Genomic DNA, 21,828 nt, shown 5'->3' on the forward strand with positions numbered 1-21,828 from the left:
TGTTACCAAGCATGCCTTTCAGTTACTAAATGTACCATTCACATTATCCTTGCAGATCTTGCTAGGCAAATTAACATTTTCTGACTGTAGAGTTCATCTGATAATTGACAGTTACAACATGGTTCTGCCATAAATGAACTTTTAAAATTCATTTCTGAATTTCAGTCAGATATACATACTGAGTTATGTGGAGAATCTAGTTAAATTTGATTATATTTGTATAACAGAGTTCTGCCACTCAGAATAGGGTACTTATTATACTTACTCTTGTTGTGGTAAAAACTTAAAAGGTGGTTTCTTTTATCCAGTACTAGTGCTGGCACTGTAGGGCCACATGGCAGTTGCGGGATAACTTCATCATTCAGTAGTCAGGAAAGTGTCTCACCTGCTAAGCTCCATCCCACCTCACACTGCAGATGGCTACTCTCTGATACCTGAAGCAATCTCTCTACCCATCTAGTTCCCAGGGCAGGTTGTTACCATGCCAGTTTCATAGAGAGACTGCCTATCTCATGGCTCTTTTACTGTGGACTCAATTAAGTTGCCCAATGAAAGAACACACCACACAATAACCTCTGATTCAACTGATAAGATCTAATTTGCTTATCTAGATATTCCGAAGTCCTATACAAACCCATGCCTTAAAAATAGTCTTAACTATGGTCAGAGAAGAATCTTAGTGTCTGAAGCCATGTTCTCCCATCTACTTCTTCCTCACTCAGACACCTTCTCTCTCCTCTTCTCCCACCCATCCTTCCTTCCTGTCCAGTGACAGGCCTCGTTCTATCCGGTACTTGCCTTCACCTGCATAATGACACCAACCTACACTTCACTTTTCTGTCTAGTTAAAAAACAAACTTTTCTCTCAAATATAAGCTGAGCATAACTATTATCATTTTGTAATTTAAAAGTATAAAATATACCTAACCCCAGTCCAACATTTTACCAGTTAAACAGAACACTGAGTTATCTATTTTAGCTTAAGAAAGGCTTAAAATCTATGTTATATCCTGGCTAGCTTGTATTATCTGATTACTAATTAAATATGTATTCTCAAAGTTAAACAGCCTGAGTAGGCTATGAGACTATAATCAGTCTTCAATCTGTCAGAAATCTGGGAAGGACCAATATAGTTCTAAATATAGGAAGCCTAACATGGCTTCTAGAACTGATATGGGTAATAGAGACAATTTTCTACTTGCACAGTCCCCTGTAATCAACATGTGAGAGCAGCAGGTCTTCAGCCTTTTGGCCTAGGATCATCTGACAGACTTTCGAAACACAGAATTTCAGAGGTCTAATCACTCTGGCTTGGCTGAAATTATCAGTTGACTATTCTGTAACATGTCCTTTTCTGGACAGTATTTAGTCTGTAGATGAATTGAGGCAATTCTTGCCCAGTGACTGTCTCATCACAACACATCACCCCACCTGGAGGTGGAGATGTTCAATTTCTTTTTTGAATGCATCAAAGGGGAGCTGTTAGGAGCAGACATGTCTCAGCAAAAGATAAATAATATTAAATGTCATTTTTTGTGGATTTCTGACATTTTAAAAAACCATCTAACTATGCGAGTAATCTGGAGAAGTAATTATCTTAATAAATTATCTTGAAAGCCTTCTACCAATAAACTTAGAGCCATGAATTTGCTGTCTGGCTCTTAACTCACAAGTTTAATCATCTCAGATTAGTTTTTTAATAGAAATAAAGAATTGGGTATAAGCCTTGTATACTTAAATGTGTTGTATAGGTACAATGCCTATACATTAAAATAACAATATTAATTTTAAATCGATAAGAAATTTATATAAAAAAATCTAAGCTTGCATCAAATAAATTCTGTAACAATGTAAAAGATTATAGCTTTAGCTTAGTAATAAAATATAAGTGTTTCTACCAAATGAGATTATGCCAATACAATCAATTCTAGCTAATTCCTCCTTGATGTCGTTATGCAGGTAAAGGCAAACAAGCTAGGTCAATCCTAGGATTGGACAGTAAAAGAATAAGGCAGAATCAAAGTTTTTGTAAGATGGGAGAGAAGGATAAGAAAAAAATCAAGATATAGACAGAGAAGGATAACTCAGATCCTGGTGGTCTTGAATTGCCAAGGTAGCTGAGATGGATTTCTATAGACAAATTTAATCTTATCTATGTGGGCAGTTTATATCCTTATCAATTGGTTCTAAGTTTATTGTGTGGATGTATTGTGGATTGGGAATTCAACATATAAATCTGGCTGTTGTGTTACAGTTTGCTGAGTCTTGATTTTACTCAGTAGTTGTTGTGAGTTTATACTTTAACTACCAGGGGGCAAGTTGCTCGGAGTATTCTGCTCGGGCAGAATCTGTAGCAAGTAGCTGCAATAGCAGCTAGCAGAGAGCCACCAGGAGAGATACTAATCTAAGCTAAATTAGGACTACTTTAAATGGCCCGTTGTAGCTGGACCTAGTGACCACTGCCAGGGTATGTGCAGGAATCGATTCTGACCATATTTTCTTTTTACCTCAACATATACTAAGTAGGAGATCACAAATTATCATCTACTTCACATTAGACTTAAATATGCACAAGGCATCATTTTACTTTATAGAGTTTAAACAATTTGTTTATAACACATTTAGATTATAATGTAATTATTTTACCTTTTCCTATTATCTCTTTAAACCCTTTCATATATTTCTCATTTCTCCCTTGCAATCCCATGTTATTTTTTCTCATGAACTTTTGAAAATTTAAGGAAAGCAAACATATGAGTTGTTGCTTATAGACTGTCATAATTACTAGTCTATTCACACGTCTTCTTTAAATGGATTTACAGTCCTTTATCAATACGACCAAAACATTTTCTTTCCAGTTTCATTTTTTCTATCATCCATTAGTCATTCCAAAATATGTTATCATTTAAATTACAGTGTTTTCTAATGTTATGTTTCTTGATACTAGGAGGTCTATGGGGTGGCATAGCTGAGGCTGGCAGTGGGAGACATGGATCTGGAAGGGGCCACTTTTTGTAGCCAGGCAGGACTACCAGTGAGGGATAAACAGAGCAATATACCCATAAAACACCCTCCAACCCCCATATCAAATTGATGCATATAACAAAAGATGATCTACTATCCCACAAGGACACTTGCTCTACTATGTTCACAGTAGTTTTATTCATAATAGCCAGAAACTGGAAACAACCTAGATGTTCCTCAACCAAAGGACAGGTAAAGAAAACGTGGTACAATTACACAATGGAGTATTACTCAGCCATTTAAACCAAGGGAATCATAAATTGTGCAGCCAAATGTATGGAACTAGAATATCATCTTGAGTGAGGTAACCCAGACCCAAGAGGATTCGAATAGTATGGACATATAAGTGGATATTAGCCATAAAGTTCAGGATAACATAGCTATAATTGACATAAAAAGGGAAATACCAAGAAAGCCCAAGGGAAGGTAGTTGAATTTTTCTCAGAATGGGATTTAAAATAGATACCAGAGATTGACGAAGGGAGGAACTGGGTGGAAAATGTGATGGGGTTGGGGGGAAGAACAGATGTAGAGAAAGGAGGGAGGAGAGAAGGGAAATCAAAGGTGGGGGCAATTTCTAGAATATGCCACAGTCATAGAATAGGGGTAGGCATCAGGAAGTCTATAAGAGAAACCTAGATGAGACTCCTAGCAGTGGGAGATATGGGTCTGTAAGTGGCCACTTTCTGTAGTTAGGCAGGAAAAAATGGGTCCTACCTACAACATGTGCAGGGTGAAAAAAGAGAGAGGGAAGGAATGAACAGCTAATGAGTGCCCCAAATTGAGATCACCTCTTGGGAAAGAACCAATCCCAGGTACTTCTTTTTATTTACATTATTGGTTATTTTATTTACTTAAATTTCAAATATTATCCCCCTTCCAGGTTTCCCCTCTGCCAACCTTCTTTACCATCTCCCCCAACCCTGCTTCTCTAATGATGTTCCCTGATGCACACATCAATTCACACCTCACCTCCCTAGCATTCTCCATTGCTGGGGCATCATGCCTTCACAGGACCAAGGACCTTCCCTCCCATTGATGCCACTTAAGGCAATGCTCTGTTACATATAGAGCTGGAGCCATGGGTTCCTCCATATGTATCTTGAGTGGGGAGTTTAGTCCCTGGAAGCTCTGGGTTGTCTGGTTAGTTGATACTGTTGTTCTTTCTATGGGGTTGCAAAGTCCTTCAGCTCCTTCAGTCCTACTTCTAGCTCTTCCACTGGGGTCCTATGATGAGTCTGATGCCACAACTCTATTGGACTGGCTCTGGCAAAGCCTCTCAGGGGACAGCTATACCAGGTTTCTGTCAGCAAGCACTTCTTGGCCTCAGCATTCAGTGCTTGACTTTTTGTCTACAGAAAGTATGGATACCTAGGTTGGGAAGTCACTGAATAGCCTTTTCTTCAGTCTCTGCTCCACTCTGTGCCCCTGCATTTCCTTTAGACAGGAAAAATTCTTGGTTAATACTTTTGAGATGGGTGGGTGGCCCCATCCCTCAATCGGTGGTCATGCCTTACCACTAGATATAGTCCCTACAGGTTCCCTCTCCCCCTTTGGAGATATTTTAGCTAGTGTCATCGCCATTGGATCTTGGGAACATCTTCTTCCCAGGATCTGGGACATTCTAGTGGCTTTCTGCATTTCCCCGTTCCCCACAGCTACACAACTCCATTCAATTTCCTAACCCTCTGTATTTCTCTCCAGTCTCTTTCCACATCTAATCCTGCCCCCCTTCCTTCCCCCTCCTCTTTCCGTTCAAGGTCCCACTTCCCTCTACTTCCCATGATTATTTTTGTTCCCCCTCCTAAGTAGTATTGAAATAGCCACATTTTGGTATTCCTTTTTCTTGAGTTTAATGAGCTCTGTGAGTTGTATTGTGGGTATTCTGAGCTTTTGGGCCAATATACACTTATCAGTGAGTGAATACCATGTGTGCTTTTTTGTGACTGGGTTTCCTCATTCAGGATGATATTTTCTAGTTCCATCCAGTTGTCTGGTAATTTCATGAAGTCATTGTTTTTAATAGCTGAGTAGTACTCCATTGTGTAAATGTACCACGTTTTCTGTATCCATTCTTCTGTTGAAGGACATCTGGGTTGTTCCCAGATTCTGGAAATTATAATAAATAAGGCTTCTATGAACATAGTGGAGTATGTGTCCTTGTTACATGTTGGAAAATCTTTTGAGTATATGCCCAGGAGTGGTATATATCTGGGTCCTCAGGTAGTACTATGGGCAATTTTCTGACGAACCACCAGAGTGATTTCCAGAGTGGTTGTAGCAGTTTGCAATCCCATCATCAATGGAAGAGTGTTACTCTTTCTCTGCATCCTCACCAGCAACTGATAGCATGTGAGTTTTTGATCTTAGTCATTCTGACTTGTGTGAGGTAGCATCTCTAGGTCATTTTGATTTGCATTTCCCTGATGACTAAGGATGTCGAACATTTCTTTAGGTGTGCTGCTCAGCCATTCTTTATTCCTCAGTTGAGAATTCTTTGTTTAGCTCTGTACCTCATTTTTAAATACAGTTATTTGATTCACTGGAGTTTAACTTCTTAAATTCATTGTATATATTGGACTAGCCCTCCATTGGATATTTAGTTTGTAAAGATCTTTTCCCAACCTGTAGGTTGATGATTTGTTCTGGTGTCAGAACTTACTTTCTGTTGTCCCTTACCTTAGAGAAGATTCTCAATTTTGATCCTCTGTTATGCTTGCTGAAAGGAACCTAGTATAACTGTCCTCTGAGAGGCCCACGCAGGCAAAAAACTATGAACTAAGAAAGAAAGAACAAAGAACTGTGGGCAACTAAGGGATATTGAGGGTCGGGGAATAGTATTCCACAGGGAAGAAGACATTATTTGGTTATCTAAGACCAGATGACTTGCCATGTTTTCTGTATAAAAAGTTCATGGAAATATATTTGCTCTGTAAACAGACATTAATAAAAATCTAGTCTAAGATCATTTACCCAATATGGAAGAATTATGGGAAGAAATGCAGAGACTCAGAACCAAAGATTAGGTGGACTTCATGGAGTTTTATGGAACAGTTGGGAGGAGAACTTAGGGACCAGTAGAGGATATTGTCTCCACAGGAAGGCCAGAAGGGTCAACTAGCCTGAACCCTTGGATGCCTCAAGAGACAGAACTCCCAACCAAAAAGTCATCTTTTACTAGGGATAGCTCCCCTGCATGTATGTATCAGATGGGCAGACTGGCCATCATGTGAGTCCTCCAAAACGTTGAAGCCTGTCCTTGCCTGCTTGTGGATCCCATACTCATAAATGGACTGCCTTGTCTGACATCACTGGGAGAGGATGCACCTTGCCCTGCAATGAAAATTAGTATTTTCAGCAATGTGTGTTAGAACCAGACATTTACATTGAAGATTAACTTTTTACATAAGCTTAACTCTATCTTATGTTACTCAGAGTAACAAGGTATAGAATTCTACAATGCCTAAAATAGAATTGTAAAAAGAATTATAATTTAATATTTATTAATTATAAAGAATTTATACATTAAATAATTATTTGGCAAGCAGAGCTTCATTGAGACTACTATGTTCTCTTCAATAAAATACGCAAGTAAAGAATAAAACAATAAGTTTCGTAAAAAACAAATAATGTTGGCTATAGGATTGTAATGTTAGCCAAAATATTCAAATATCCAAAATGGACTCTTAAAACAGTAGTGATAACAAAAGCAAACCAATTATAAAATTGTCACATGTTGTATAGATATATCAACTTAAAATCATACAAATACTTTTTAACCCATTATATGTTTAACTGACAGAATACTAAGGACAGAGACAATGATAGGTTTGTTGAGTCATGATTCTGAGGATATATATATCCCCTCTCTTTCCTTTTCCCCTCCTTCTTTCTCTCTCTGTATGTGTGTGTGTGTGTGTGTGTGTGTGTGTGTGTGTGTGTATGTATGCATATGACACAATATATAACTGGTTATACAGCTTATAGAAAATGTTATAAAAATGAGGTATCTGATCATATAGATATAGAACTACAAAATTTTCGCAAAGTGCAGGAAACCCATCAAATGATTTATTTATAATAATTCCAACAATATGAAATTCTGTACAAGGCAAATCATTAGCAGCAGCAAAAGTAGTAATTACTGTGGTATGAGGACCAAATGGATTGAAAAGGAAGAGAAGTGTATTTGAAAAGTAAAATTCATTTGTACTCTACTGTAATGTTACATGTATATGAGACATTTTTCAAAGCCTGTAGGGTATTCAATACTCAGAGTGAATCTCTATTTGAAGTATTTTGGGTCCATAATTAAGAATCAATGTAGGTTCATCAGTTTTAATAAGTGGGCAAGCATGATGTAGGGTATTGACAGAATAGTTCGTGATTTATAGGAACAAGGGCTGAGTGAGATATCCCTCTATTGTCTTTGCATTTTTACTTTGAAATAAAATGACACTAGTGTAAAGTCTATTGAAACAACTATATATTATTCATACAAGGAATGAATACAATTTCAAAGAAAGTTGAAGAGGTCAGTGACTTCTCCGGTGGAGATACCTTGTCAGGGTAAGGGAAGAGACCTTTCATGAATGCCTGGAAACAACCAATAACATCAAAGACACATTCACACAACAGCATGATGAGGCTGGGGAGGCAAAATGAAGATTTTCTTATCGTAGTAAAGGAGACAACATTCCCTGGATGAAAGACTATAGGTTTATTACAACAGTTTAGTTAAAGAGACCAGTGCAGAATACTGGAATTGCACATTCCTCTAAGAGTTAACAGAACAAAGGAAATTGAGTTAAAGGACATAAGTGACTTTCTACTTTGAATAATTTTAGAAAGAGTATAGTTTTTGCAATTGATGTAACATGATTTGATAGAAGAAAGTCACTGTTCCACTGATATTAGCGTGAGACATGAATGACAGGGCACAGTCATGCTGAGGATCAAAGAGATGAAAAGTAAAAGAATCTTCAGCAGTCCGGGGCAAAATGTTTCATTTAGTGACACGTACCTCTGCATTTTATCAGTCCTCTCATGGAGAGTGATTTATCCATCTCTGCTCTCTGAAGTCACACTGCTCCTTTATCTTGTCATAACGTTCTTACTACCGTATAGGCAGCAGCACATAATTCTATAAAATTCCAATGTTTCAGTGCAGACAGAGAGATCCTTTAAAGTTGTGATTTCCCCTATGTCCTCTACCTGAATAGATATGTGCAATGTCCAGCGTGCACTTAAAATAAAATACACACTTCGTACCTGGTCCCTGAAATGTAATAGTAAAATGGCTCCAGTCAGTTATGGAATCGTGGTCAACTGACTGATTATGTTCAATCTATATGCTCGAGCAATTTTATTCTTTCCTGTCACTGAAATGAAAGGTTCATCTCTATTTAGCTACCTTCTTTTTGATTAGCAGTCCTTGATGTTGTATGCACTTCTCTTTCACATGTTCACAGAGTTGGTGGCATGACTCCTTCACTGATGTCACTTACATGACCTCTCCTCCTTTTAGGGAAAGTATTTTAACTTTTCACAAATAGTTCTCTACTTTATGTGGTACAATATAGTTGGAAAAAAAAGAGAAACCAAGTAGGAAATTGAATCAAATAATAAATAAATATGCAAAAGCTTCCAGTTACAGAAGGAATAAAAGAATGACAGAAAGAAATTGCTAGAATGCAACAGAGGGGGAGAAATGACAACAGTAATTCTAAGTAAGCAGGGGAAAATGAAAAGAATGATAATTACATCAACTGAAGCTGGTGCTGTGTGGTATTAACATTGTTAGATGGAGGAAGTTAAACCTTGAATTTACAGGAGACAGTCTCTGTGACACAGTTTCAGAATGTTTCTTTACACATATGATTGATTTTAACATTATCTTATTTAATGTATATTTATGATAAGAACATTCCATCTTGTAAATAATTGATTGGGATTTTTATCAGTGAATGTGAGAGCAATAAAAAATATTTGACCTAGTCCCTAGAAAGGCATTCCAGAGGAGACAGAGGAGTCCAAGGTATAAGAATGTTTTCTAGGAAATATTCACTCAGGGACAAAAGACAGTGTGAATGAGAACTTCAGAGTTCATCTTTCTGTCTGAATGCACTCACACAAAAAATCTTAGTCATGTGTGACTGTGCATTGTAATAGTTATATATTTATTCTTATGAACTGTATTGAGGGCCTGTAACCAAATACACTCCTCCCTGACCCCGTTGCTTTCAATGGGGTCTTGATTACAAAAACAGAAAACAAACCAGGCAACAGGCCATATCTCTGAGTCAGAAATGACCCAAAAATAAAGATAAGCCTGAAACTTAATAATATCTTAATATTAGAAAAGATAATGTAGAAACCAGTGGAGCAACACTGACCTTTGAATTTTGGTAAAACAATATAATTACTGAGGTACATTTGTTAGTCTATTAGAAGGTTCTAATTTCCTTTTTCTTCAAAAAAGCCAATCTGTCTGTCTATAAGTAAATGTCTGTGTATTTATATAAGCAGCAATATCTATTGCTGACAATATTTGCAGAGATTTCCTATTGACAGTGTTCCCATTCACTTTGAGCTCTGTCCATCTCAAAATGTCTCCATAATGGTGAGTGTGCAGAACTCAAACACCAGGAAATGGAGAGAGCCACTTTCACTGCCTTGCTTTGGACAGCCTGCCTATCATTTGTCTGGGAAACACTGAAATGTTTGATATCCATCTCCCAGTCACCTTAGTCAACACAACTTCACATATCATGTTTGAATAAGAATTAGGCACATGCACACAGGTCTCACAAAGAATGCTGACAGGAGAAGGAACCTAAAAGATACAAGATACCTATCAAAAAAGAATATGTCAACTGGGAGAAAATGAAAATAGATTATTGCTGAATTCAGAAATTCAAAAGAGCAAAAGTACTCAATCATTTTTCTAAACTGTTGTTTGATGTCTATTTTTTATTGTTTTAATAATTTCCTTTACTTTTAGGATTATTATAGAATTATATCCTTTTCCCTTCCCTTTGTTTTATCTAATCCTTCCTGTACACCATTTCCCACTCTTTCTAATTCATGGGCTAGTTTTCTTTGACAATTACTAATCTCACACACACATGCACGTATGCACACACACACACACACACACACACACACACACACATATATATATACATATATACATATACATACATATATATATATATATATATATATATATATATATATACCCACATCCACAGACATCTGTTAGTTTTATGTCTTTACAGGTTTTCTGTGCAGATAAACAAGGACAATAAATATACACACAAACATGTGAGCACATGTAGAGAGGGAGAAAGGCCATGAGGTCTCAGAACTACACAAAGAACTATGGGCAACTAAGGGATGTTGAGAGTTGGGGAATAGTATTCCACAGGGAAGAAGACATTATTTAGTTATCTAAGACCAGATGACTTGCAATGTTTTCTATATAAAAAGATCATGAAAATATATTTGCTACATAAACAGAGACATTGATAAAAATCTAGTCTAACATCATTTACTCAATATGGAAGAGTTATAGGATATATCAGGTAACAATTATAACGATTAAAATAACAACAGTAATAATATCAGAAGAGAAGACATATAATAGTAAAGAGATAAAAGATAATCCCAGATTCAACTGAAAATAGCCAGGATAACAATGGCTTTGCAGAATATATTTTCTACTGAAGACAAATTAATATTACCAAAGAAAAAATAATTAGAATAACAGAAATACTTTAGTCTAGATAGAACCATTTGTACTATTTTATTATTTTAGGCTAAACAGAGAGAGTTACTAGATGTCAAATAACTTTTTGTCTTATGTGGAATAAGATGCACACTACAACTTTATATAAAGTTAAAACAGAAATATTTCAAGTGAAGGTATATGGAAGGACAGAAAAACAGAAAAATATGTACAACTGATAAATTGTTATGAAACTCTCATGTTGAAACAGTCATTATCTGAGAGAAAAAGATGTATATATGGATGCAGGGTGTGTGTGTGTGTGTGTGTGTGTGTGTGTGTGTGTGTGTGTGTGTGTCATAATCTTAATCTCATAGATGGTCATTTCACATGTATAAAGGGGGCTAGTTCTTGGACAAATGAAACAAATTGTTTCTTTGTCTTTATTAATCATGATTTTAGCAATATAAATTCATAATATTAAATAATATGATCTTTGGTGATATGTTAATGAGTACTAACTTTTGTATATTTATAAAATAACAATGGGATTTGGATCAAATCACAAGGATTCATTTAATTATCAAACTAAAATAATGATGGAAAATCAGGATTGAATGAAGCAGCATGAAAATAAGAGTGTCTGAAACTGATATCAAGAGAAACAGACAATTGTATTGGTAGGAGGGGAAAGCAAACTTTCCAGTGGAATAGAGTTCATGCCTCCCAGGTAAAGGGGTGGAGGGTCATAGGAGAGAAGGTTAGAGATGTAAAAAAGAATTTGTGTGTGTGTGTGTGTGTGTGTGTGTGTGTGTGTGTGTGTTTTCTGAGAATGGGTGTTTGGATGTACACCTGAAACTAGTACTGAATGGAAAGTTTAGCTTGTGTCGTGCTTCTTTGCCTGGAGAATAAGATACTCTACAGAAGGAACAGAAGGAAGCTTTCTTAGTTTTATGGGTCACACCTTACTTACACTACTAAAAATGTACCAAACAATATAAGTTCAGATGGCTGGACAAATGTATACAGATCCTTAACACAAATAGAACAGGGCTGTGTCTGAAGGAAAATAAACCTGAATACTGGTCTTCACTAGGGATCCAGTAACACACAGAAATGGCAGTCAGAAGGCTGCCTGCTTCCTGTAGGTTACAAGTCTCCCTGGCCTGTTAGTGTTCCAACATTTCTCACAGAACGTTTCCTTGACTATGAATGAAGGTCTGACTCTTGAACTCCATCTGTAAGCTCTGCTCTTCTGACTTGTTGTACCCTTACAGTCCTATATTCCTCTCATTTTCCACACTAACGTCTCAAAAATAGTGTGCAGAAACAATGATCAGAATACTACTGGAAGATATAGCTTGCTCTGCAGTAAAATAGGAGGTGATTGGAAAGATTTAAAAAGTGTGGAAGTGGCAGGTCCTCTGCGGTCCAGACACTTTCCTGATCTGAAGGGACCAGATCAAAAGCTCCCTGCCCCCAAATCCCCTGGAGGGAGAGCTAAACCTTCAGAGGGGCAGACATGCCTGGGAAGCCCGAAGAGACTACATTCTGCCCACATTTATGAATCCAGAGGAAAACACCTAATACCATCTGGGACACTGGTGCACAGGGGCACCAGGAAAAAATGGGGCAGGACATCCTTATTGCCATCCTCAGGAAGAGCTCAAAAGCAGCCCCCCAGGAGCAACTTCAGCTGAGGGACCACAGGTAAGACCAACTTTTCTGCTCCAAGTGACCTGCCTAGTGGACTCAGGACACAGGCCCACAGGAAGAGCTGAAGACCAGTACACAGGAAAGACTTCACGTCTGAAAGCAGAACACTCTGTTCCCATAACTGGCTGAAAGAAAACAGGAAAACAGGTATACAGCACTCCTGACACACAGGCATATAGGACGGTTTAGTCACAGTCAGAAATAGCAGAACAAGGTAACACCAGAGACAACCTGATGGCAAGAGGCAGGCACAGGAACCCAAGCAACAGAAACCAAGACTACATGACATCATTAAAGCCCATTCTCCCACCAAAGCAAACACTGAAAATCCAAACACACCAGAAAAGCAAGATCTAGACTTAAAATCACATTTGATCATGATGATAGAGGACTTCAAGAAAGACAAAAAAAAAAAAAAAAGAAACCCCTTAGAGAAACAGAAGAAAACATAAATAAACAAGTAGAAGCCTATAGAGAGGAATCAGAAAAATCCCTGAAAGAATTCCAGGAAAACACAATAAAACAGGTGAAGGAATTAAAAATAGAAATGGAAGCAATAAAGAAAGCACAAAAGGAGACAACCCTGGATATAGAAAACCAAAGGAAGAGACAAGGAGCGGTAGATACAAGATCACCAACAGAATACAAGAGATAGAAGAGAGAAACTCAGGAGCAGAAGATTCCACAGAAATCATCGACACAACTGTCAAAGATAATGTAAGGTAGAAAAGGATACTGGTCCAAAACAAACATGAAATCCAGGACTCAATAAGAATATCAAACCTAAGGATAATAGGTATAGAAGAGAGTGAAGATTTCCAGCTCAAAGAACCAGTAAATATCTTCAACAAAATCATAGAAGAAAATTTCCCTAACCTAAAGAAAGAGATGCCCATAAAAGTACAAGAAACTTACAGAACTCAAAATAGATTGAACCAGAAAAGAAACTCCTCCTGTCACATAATAGTCAAAACACCAAATGCACAAAACAAAGAAAGAATATTAAAAGCAGTAAGGGAAAGAGGTCAAGTAACATATAAAGGCAGACCTATCAGGATCACACCAGGCATCTCACCACAGACTATGAATGCCAGAAGATCTTGGATGTCATACAGACTGTAAGAGAACACAAATGCCAGCCCAGGTTACTGTATCCTGCAAAACTCTCAATTAACATAGATGGAGAAACCAAGATATTCCATGACAAAACCAAATTTCTACAATATCTTTCTACAAATCACACAAACACAGTCTCACATCCAAATATGAATGTAACAGGAAGCAATAAGCACTATTCCTTAATTTCTCTCAACATCAATAGTCTCAACTCTCCAATAAAAAGACATAGGTTAGCAAACTGGATATGCAATGAGGACCCTGCATTCTGCTGTCTACAGGAAACACACCTCAGAGACAAAGACAGACACTACCTCAGAATGAAAGGCTGGAAAACAAATTTCCAAGCAAATGGTCTGAAGGAACAAGCTGGAGTAGCTATTCTAATATCTAATAACATTGATCTTCAACTAAAAGTAATCAAAAAAGATAAGGAAGGACATTTCATACTTATCAAATGAAAAATCCACCAAGATGAACTCTCAATCCTAAATATCTATGCTCCAAATACAAGGGCACCTACATACATAAAAGAAACCTTACTAAACCTCAAAGCACACATTGCAACTCACACAATAATAGTAGGAGATTTCAATACCCCACTCTCTTCAATGGACAGATCATGGAAACAGAAATTAAACAGAGACGTAGACAGACAAAGAGAAGTCATGAACCAAATGGACTTAACAGATATTTATAGAACTTTCTATCCAAAAACAAAAGGATATACCTTCTTCTCACAACCTCATGGTACTTTCTCCAAAATTGACCATATAATTGGTCAAAAACAGGCCTCAACAGATACAGAAAGATAGAAATAATCCCATCTATCCTAACAGACCACCATGGGCTAAAGCTGCTCTTCAATAACAATAAGGAAAGAACGCCCACATATACATGGAAGTTGAACAATGCTCTACTCAATGATAACCTGGTCAAGGAAGAAATAAAGAAAGAAATTAAAGACTTCTTAGAATTTAATGAAAATGAAGGTAGAACATACCCAAACTCATGGGACACAATGAAAGCTGTGCTAAGAGGAAAACTCATAGCTCTGAGTGCCTGCAGAAAGAAACAGGAAAGAGCATATGTCAGCAGCTTGACAGCACACCTAAAAGCTCTAGAAGAAAAAGAAGTAAATACACCCAGGAGGAGTAGAAGGCAGGAAATAATCAAACTCAGAGCTGAAATCAACCAAGTAGAAACAGAAAGGACCATAGAAAGAATCAACAGAACCAAAAGTTGGTTCTTTGAGAAAATCAACAAGATAGATAAACCCTTAGCCAGACTAATGAGAGGACACAGAGAGTGTGTCCAAATTAACAAAATCAGAAATGAAAAGGGAAACATAACTACAGATTCAGAGGAAATTCAAAAAATCATCAGATCTTACTATAAAAGCCTATATTCAACAAAACTTGAAAATCTCCAAGAAATGGACAATTTCCTAGACAGATACCAGGTACCGAAGTTAAATCAGGAACAGATAAACCAGTTAAACGGCCCCATAACTCCTAAGGAAATAGAAGCAGTAATTAAAGGTCTCCCAACCAAAAAGAGCCCAGGTCCAGACGGGTTTAGTGCAGAATTCTATCAGACCTTCATAGAAGACCTCATACCAATACTGTCCAAACTATTCCACAAAATTGAAACAGATGGAGCCCTACCGAATTCCTTCTATGAAGCCACAATTACTCTTATACCTAAACCACACAAAGACCCAACAAAGAAAGAGAACTTCAGACCAATTTCCCTTATGAATATCGACGCAAAAATACTCAATAAAATGCTGGCAAACCGAATCCAAGAGCACATCAAAACAATCATCCACTATGATCAAGTAGGCTTCATCCCAGGCAGGCAGGGATGGTTTAATATACGGAAAACTATCAACGTGATCCATTATATAAACAAACTGAAAGAACAAAACCACATGATCATTTCATTAGATGCTGAGAAAGCATTTGACAAAATTCAACACCCCTTCATGATGAAAGTCCTGGAAAGAATAGGAATTCAAGGCCCATACCTAAACATAGTAAAAGCCATATACAGCAAACCAGTTGCTAACATTAAACGAAATGGAGAGAAACTTGAAGCAATCCCACTAAAATCAGGGACTAGACAAGGCTGCCCACTCTCTGCCTACTTATTCAATATAATTCTTGAAGTTCTAGCCAGAGCAATCCGACAACAAAAGGAGATCAAAGGGATACAGATTGGAAAATAAGAAGACAAAATATCACTATTTGCAGATGATATGAAAATATATTTAATTGATTCTGAAAGTTCCACCAGAGAACTGCTAAACATGATAAACACCTTCAGAAAGTGGCTGTGTATAAAATTAACTCAAATAAATCAGTAGCCTTCCTCTACACAAAAGAGAAACAAGCCGAGAAAGAAATTAGGGAAATGACACCCTTCATATTAGACCCAAATAATATAAATTACCTCTGTGTGATTTTAACCAAGCAAGTGAAAGATCTCTATGATAAGAACGTCAAGCCGGGATGTTTGCCCGGAAACCGGGAAAGGGAATAACACTCGAAATGTATATAAGAAATACTCAAGTTAATAAAAAAAAAAAAAAAAAAAAAAAAAAAAGAACGTCAAGCCTCTGAAGAAAGAAATTGAAGAAGACCTCAGAAGATGGAAAGATCTCCCATGCTCATGGATTAGCAGGATTAATATAGTAAAAATGGCCATTTTACCAAAAGCGATCTACAAATTCAATGCAATCCCCATTAAAATACCAATCAAACTCTTCATAGAGTTAGACAGAACAATTTGCAAATTCATCTGGAATAACAAAAAACCCAGGAGAGCTAAAACTATCCTCAACAATAAAAGGACATCAGGGGAATCACTATCCCTGAACTCAAACAGTATTACAGAGCAATAGTGATAAAACCTGCATGGTATTGGTACAGAGACAGACAGATAGACCAATGGAATAGAATTGAAGACATAGAAATAAACCCGCACACCTATGGTCACTTAATTTTTGACAAAGGAGGCAAAACTGTCCAATGGAAAAAAGATAGCATTTTCGGTAAATGATGCTGGTTCATCTGAGGTCAGCATGTAGAAGAATGCAGATCGGCCCATGCTTATCACCCTGTACAAAGCTTAAGTCCACATGGAACAAGGACCTCCACATAAAACCAGATACACTCAAACTAATAGAAGAAAAACGAGGGAAGCATCTGGAACACATAGGCACTGGAAAAAATTTCCTGAACAAAATACCAATGGCTTATGCTCTAAGATCAAGAATCGACAAATGGGATCTCATAACACTGCAAAGCTTCTGTAATGCAAAGGCCACTGATGTTAGGACAAAACGACAACCAACAGATGGGGAAAGATCTTTACCAAACCTACAACAGATAGCGGCCTAATATCCAAAATATACAAAGAACTCAAGAAGTTAGACCGCAGGGAGATAAATAACCCTATTAAAAATGGGGTTCAAACCTAAACAAAGAATTCACAGCTGAGGAATGCTGAATGGCTGAGAAACACCTAAAGAAATGTTCAACATCTTTAGTCATAAGGGAAATGCAAATCAAAACAACCCTGAGATTCCACCTCACAGCAATCAGAATGGCTAAGATCAAAAACTCAGGTGACAGCAGATGCTGGCGAGGATGTGGAGAAAGAGGAACACTCCTCCATTGTTGGTGGGATTGCAGACTGGTAAAACCATTCTGGAAATCAGTCTGGAGGTTCCTCAGAAAATTGGACATTGAACTGCCTGAGGATCCAGCTATACCTCTCTTGGGCATATACCCAAAAGATGCCTCAACATATAAAAGAGACACGTGCTCCACTATGTTCATCGCAGCCTTATTTATAATAGCCAGAAAATGGAAAGAACCCAGATGCCCTTCAACAGAGGAATGGATACAGAAAATGTGGAACATCTACACAATGGAATATTACGCAGCTATAAAAAACAATGACTTTATGAAATTCATAGGCAAATGGACGGAAGTGGAAAATATCATCCTGTGTGAGGTAACCCAATCACAAAAAAACGCACATGGTATGCACTCACTGATAAGTGGCTATTAGCCCAAATGTTTGAATTGCCCTTGATGCACAGAACACATGAAACTCAAGACGGATTACCAAAATGAGAATGCTTCACTCCTTCTTTAAAAGGGGAACAAGAATACCGTTGGCAGGGAATAGGGAGGCAAAGATTAAAACAGAGGCAGAAGGAACACCCATTCAGAGCCTGCCCCACATGTGGCCCATACATATACAGCCACCAAATTCGATAAGATGGATGAAGCAAAGAAGTGCAGGCCGACAGGAACTGGATGTCAGTCTCTCCTGATAGACATACCCAGAATGCAGCAAATACATAAGCAAATGCCATCATTAAACCCCTGAACTGAAAATGGGACCCCTGTTAAAGGAATCTTAGAAAGGACTGAAAGAGCTTGAAGGGGTTCGAGACCCCATATGAACTGCAATGCCAAGCAACCAGATCTTCTAGGGACTAAGTCACTACCCAAAGACTATACGTGGACTGATCCTTGGCTCCAACCTCATAGGTAGCAATGAATAGCCTAGTAAGTGCACCATTGGAAGGGGAAGCCCTTGGTCCTGCCAAGACTGAACCCCCAGTGAACTTGATTGTTGGGGGGGAGGGCGGTAATGGGGGGAGGATGGGCAGGGGAACACTCATAGAGAAGGGAAGGCAGAGGGGTTAGGGGGATGTTGGCCTGGAAACCGGGAAGGGGAATAAAATCGAAATGTAAATAAGAAATTAAAAAAAAAAGTGTGCAGGCTGGCTTCATGGTCATGTTACCATAGTGCTGTCCTTTCCCTCTCAGTCTGGGAAAGAGTGTATGGTCACCTCAGCTTGGTTTGGCAGGGAAGCTAACACAATTCATGGTGATCCTGCACTGCTCTAATATCCTTTCTTCTCCTGGGAAGGGGGTTTGGTTCCTTAGGAGGGAAGACAGTTGGAAATAGTGACATTTTCTTCTGTTTCACTTTTTTGCCATTATGAACGTTTTGAATTTCTTTAGGTAGAAATTAGAATCTCCTCACAATAACTCCTTTCTATAGTGCAACACTATGGCCTATAGCTTTAAAATTTTTAGAACAGAAAAAAGTCCATGTGCTCATTAAGTGAGGCTGTCTTTGGTATGAATGACTTTATGGTTATAGTTGAATTTCAGGCCCTGACACAGGAATAGTAGGAATTTGAGTGAGTTTCCACTCAATCGCCTATGTATTTTCAGCCTCCACCTAGGATGCTTCAAGTAGAAAGGCTTTGTTCTTTTAATCAACTGCACTGCTTCATTATTCTTTATTTCATTTCAGACAATAGATAAGATAGTAGTCAATGGTAGATTTTGGATATACAATGGAGTTTGGAAAAAGAAAAGTTACACTTTCACTATCAGTACAGAAATGCTCATGGCTTCAGGACTTAACTTACACTGACTTTTTAAGATGTGTGTGTGTGCCAGAATACAGCAAGTACAGAGGCGAAGGCCAGCAGCAAACCACTGAACTGAGAATAGGACCCCCGTTGAAGGAATCAGAGAAAGAACTGGAAGAGCTTGAAGGGGCTCGAGACCCCAAAAGTACAACAATGTCAAGCAACCAGAGCGTCCAGGGACTAAGCCACTACCTAAATACTATACATGGACTGACCCTGGACTCTGACCTCATAGGTAGCAATGAATATCCTAGTAATAGCACCAGTGGAAGGGGAAGCCCTGGGTCCTGCCAAGACTGAACCCCTAGTGAACGTGATTGTTGGGGGGAGGGTGGTAATGGGGGGAAGATGGGGAGGGGAACACCCATAGAGAAGGGGAGGAGGAGGGGTTAGGGGGATGTTGGCCTGGAAACCGGGAAAGGGAATAACATTGGAAATGTAAATAAGAAATACTCAAGTTAATAATAATAATAATAAAAAGATGTGCGTGTGTATCTTTTGTGAAATGGTGGATGTTATTAAGTATTGAACATTCTCTTCAGCTCCTTCTATAGCAATTTTTAAGACATTTTTCCACATAAAACTGAAGACTCCCTGCCAACATTAATGATAGAACTTTCCCTTAGCTAAATCTTAGTCATGTCATGAGTGTTAAAAACAAGGCAGTCACAATCGAGAGAGAGAGAGAGAGAGAGAGAGAGAGAGAGAGAGAGAGAGAGAGAGATGTGGGTAGGTGGGTAGATTGATGGATGAATGTACAGATAAATATATGGATAGATAAAAAGGGAAGTGCTAACGATTGCCAGTCAGGACTGACTAACAATCTCTTTCTCCTGCAGGAAGTGTCTTCCGAAGTAGATGTACTTTCCTAACAACTGCCTATGAAAAGCTACATCAATGGCCTTTGAGCGCTGGGCATGGAGGAAGCACTGTGTTATAAGCTGACTTGTGGGGGTGACAGTCCCAAATAGGCAACTATGTCTTCATGGACCTTTTGGTGGTGTATGCATTTATCAGCTTTTTAGCTTCCACTTGGTTATCTTTATGTGATACGTCCTGTGGTTTTATTTCCATATCAACTCGTCCATTTCAGAAAATAGCTTCCTTACTTCAGCCATTTTTTCTCTCAGTCTTTCCAAATATAAACTCAGATGCTTTCCCACAATGGCTAAAGTTGTTTACTGTTATATTTTTATATTCAGAGAGGTAATAATAATTGATTCTTAAAATGTATTCATTGTTACAGAGATAAACCGAATAAAATGTTCAATTAATGGTATTTCATGAATCCTTATTTGCAGTCATTACTTAATACGTTATGTGTGATTTGTTAAACTCAATGACTAGTCATGGATTATGGATCCATATGGAGAAGACCCAGACATGACTGACACAGTGAAGCCTATTCTACAAAGTAATTGGCCCGATGCTCACAGGAAGTTAAACATCCTTTCTAGTCTTGGGAAAGGCTTTACAAAGACTGTGCATAAAATTATTTAAGAAGTATTGTCTGTCTCAATCCCTGGAAAGACACCATGTTATCAACACAGAATTGAGGCAATGAGTGAACAAAAGTGGCAAAGTTAGCTGAGGAACAATTCAAAAGAATGGACATCATAAAGCTTAATCCAATTTGTCTTCACATTTTGACGAAAGACTGCCTTACATTTATGTGTCACACAGTAGGAAGCATTGCATCATATAGTATGACTAAAGAAATTATGAAGCAATGATTATCCATCTCTATTACATATTTATTACATAAACTCACATAATGTAATCAGTCTTTGAAGAATCCAAAATATATAGGTAATAGTTTTTGTATCCTGGGACAGTGGGTTAAGAGCCAGGGCATCCATGTTAGAAGAGTTAACCAAAAAGAAACTCAAAATGGTTTGCATAATCAGGAAAAGTTTAGATGAATGATGTGTTAACCATGGTGAGGACCACTCAGAGCGGAGATGTTGTGAAGACTCCAGGATCTGGGTCAAAAGAGATGAAGAGCTAACAGAATAAAAGACTAAATTCACCACATGGATGAAACACATCGAATGTGGCATCCAACAGAAAACAGATATGATTACATGCGTAACTACTTCCTGCATGCACAATAATCAGAAAAAGAGGAATGGGTAACAAAGAATAGTTTTTTATTTCATATATATACCTATATAATCATATCATAAAATCAGTTCTTACATGGGATTTGACTCTTTAAAATCATATGTAATTACATTGTTAATTAAGCACAAAATTTTCTCTGAGACTTTATTTTAGTTTAAAAAATGTTTGTTATCTCACATGGTAAGTTAACTTTTCCACTGTCACTGGATATAAGCACTCCATTGTTTGTTTTAGTTTTACTTTTAAATTTTCTTCAAGGGAACCATACATTAAAATTTCATCAGCTGGCAGCAATAATTGCATGCAGTTTGCTTTGCATTCTTCACAATGCCCTTAGCAGTAGATTCTATTATAAAACTTCTTGTAAACAGTGAAGAGACTAAATCACAGAGATGTTTGTCATCATGAGCAGGATTGCAGGAGTTTAGAGCTTTAGTTTCTAACTTGGGAATGGGAAAAAAGAAATATTTTTGCCATATTACAGAATAAAATGTTTAGTTTTCCTCAGTAATAGTTCTATAGCATTGTGTCTGATTATATAATTATGGATTTAGAAATAGATTTTAATTGAAATTTGGGTGCAAGCTATTAAGTTATTCTAACATTCAATAGAACCTATAATAATCTATTGCTAACATAAACAAAAGAGACT

At 37.6% G+C, this 21,828-nt stretch overlaps 1 long non-coding RNA gene across 30 annotated transcripts in view; it reads left to right on the forward strand.

Moving 5' to 3' along the window:
* The window catches only part of LOC103693758 (uncharacterized), a 67,190-nt gene extending 46,859 nt beyond the window's left edge, over positions 1-20,331 (forward strand). For all 30 annotated transcript variants that reach the window (XR_005494179.2, XR_001841399.3, XR_005494194.2 and 27 more), the window contains one exon: positions 19,892-20,331. This is a non-coding gene — a long non-coding RNA (uncharacterized LOC103693758). The remainder of the gene's footprint in view (positions 1-19,891) is intronic.
* The last annotated feature ends 1,497 nt before the right edge of the window (positions 20,332-21,828 follow it).

Source organism: Rattus norvegicus, chromosome 15, assembly GCF_036323735.1.
Source record: "Rattus norvegicus strain BN/NHsdMcwi chromosome 15, GRCr8, whole genome shotgun sequence".
In the NCBI taxonomy this organism is placed as follows: Eukaryota; Metazoa; Chordata; class Mammalia; order Rodentia; family Muridae; genus Rattus; species Rattus norvegicus.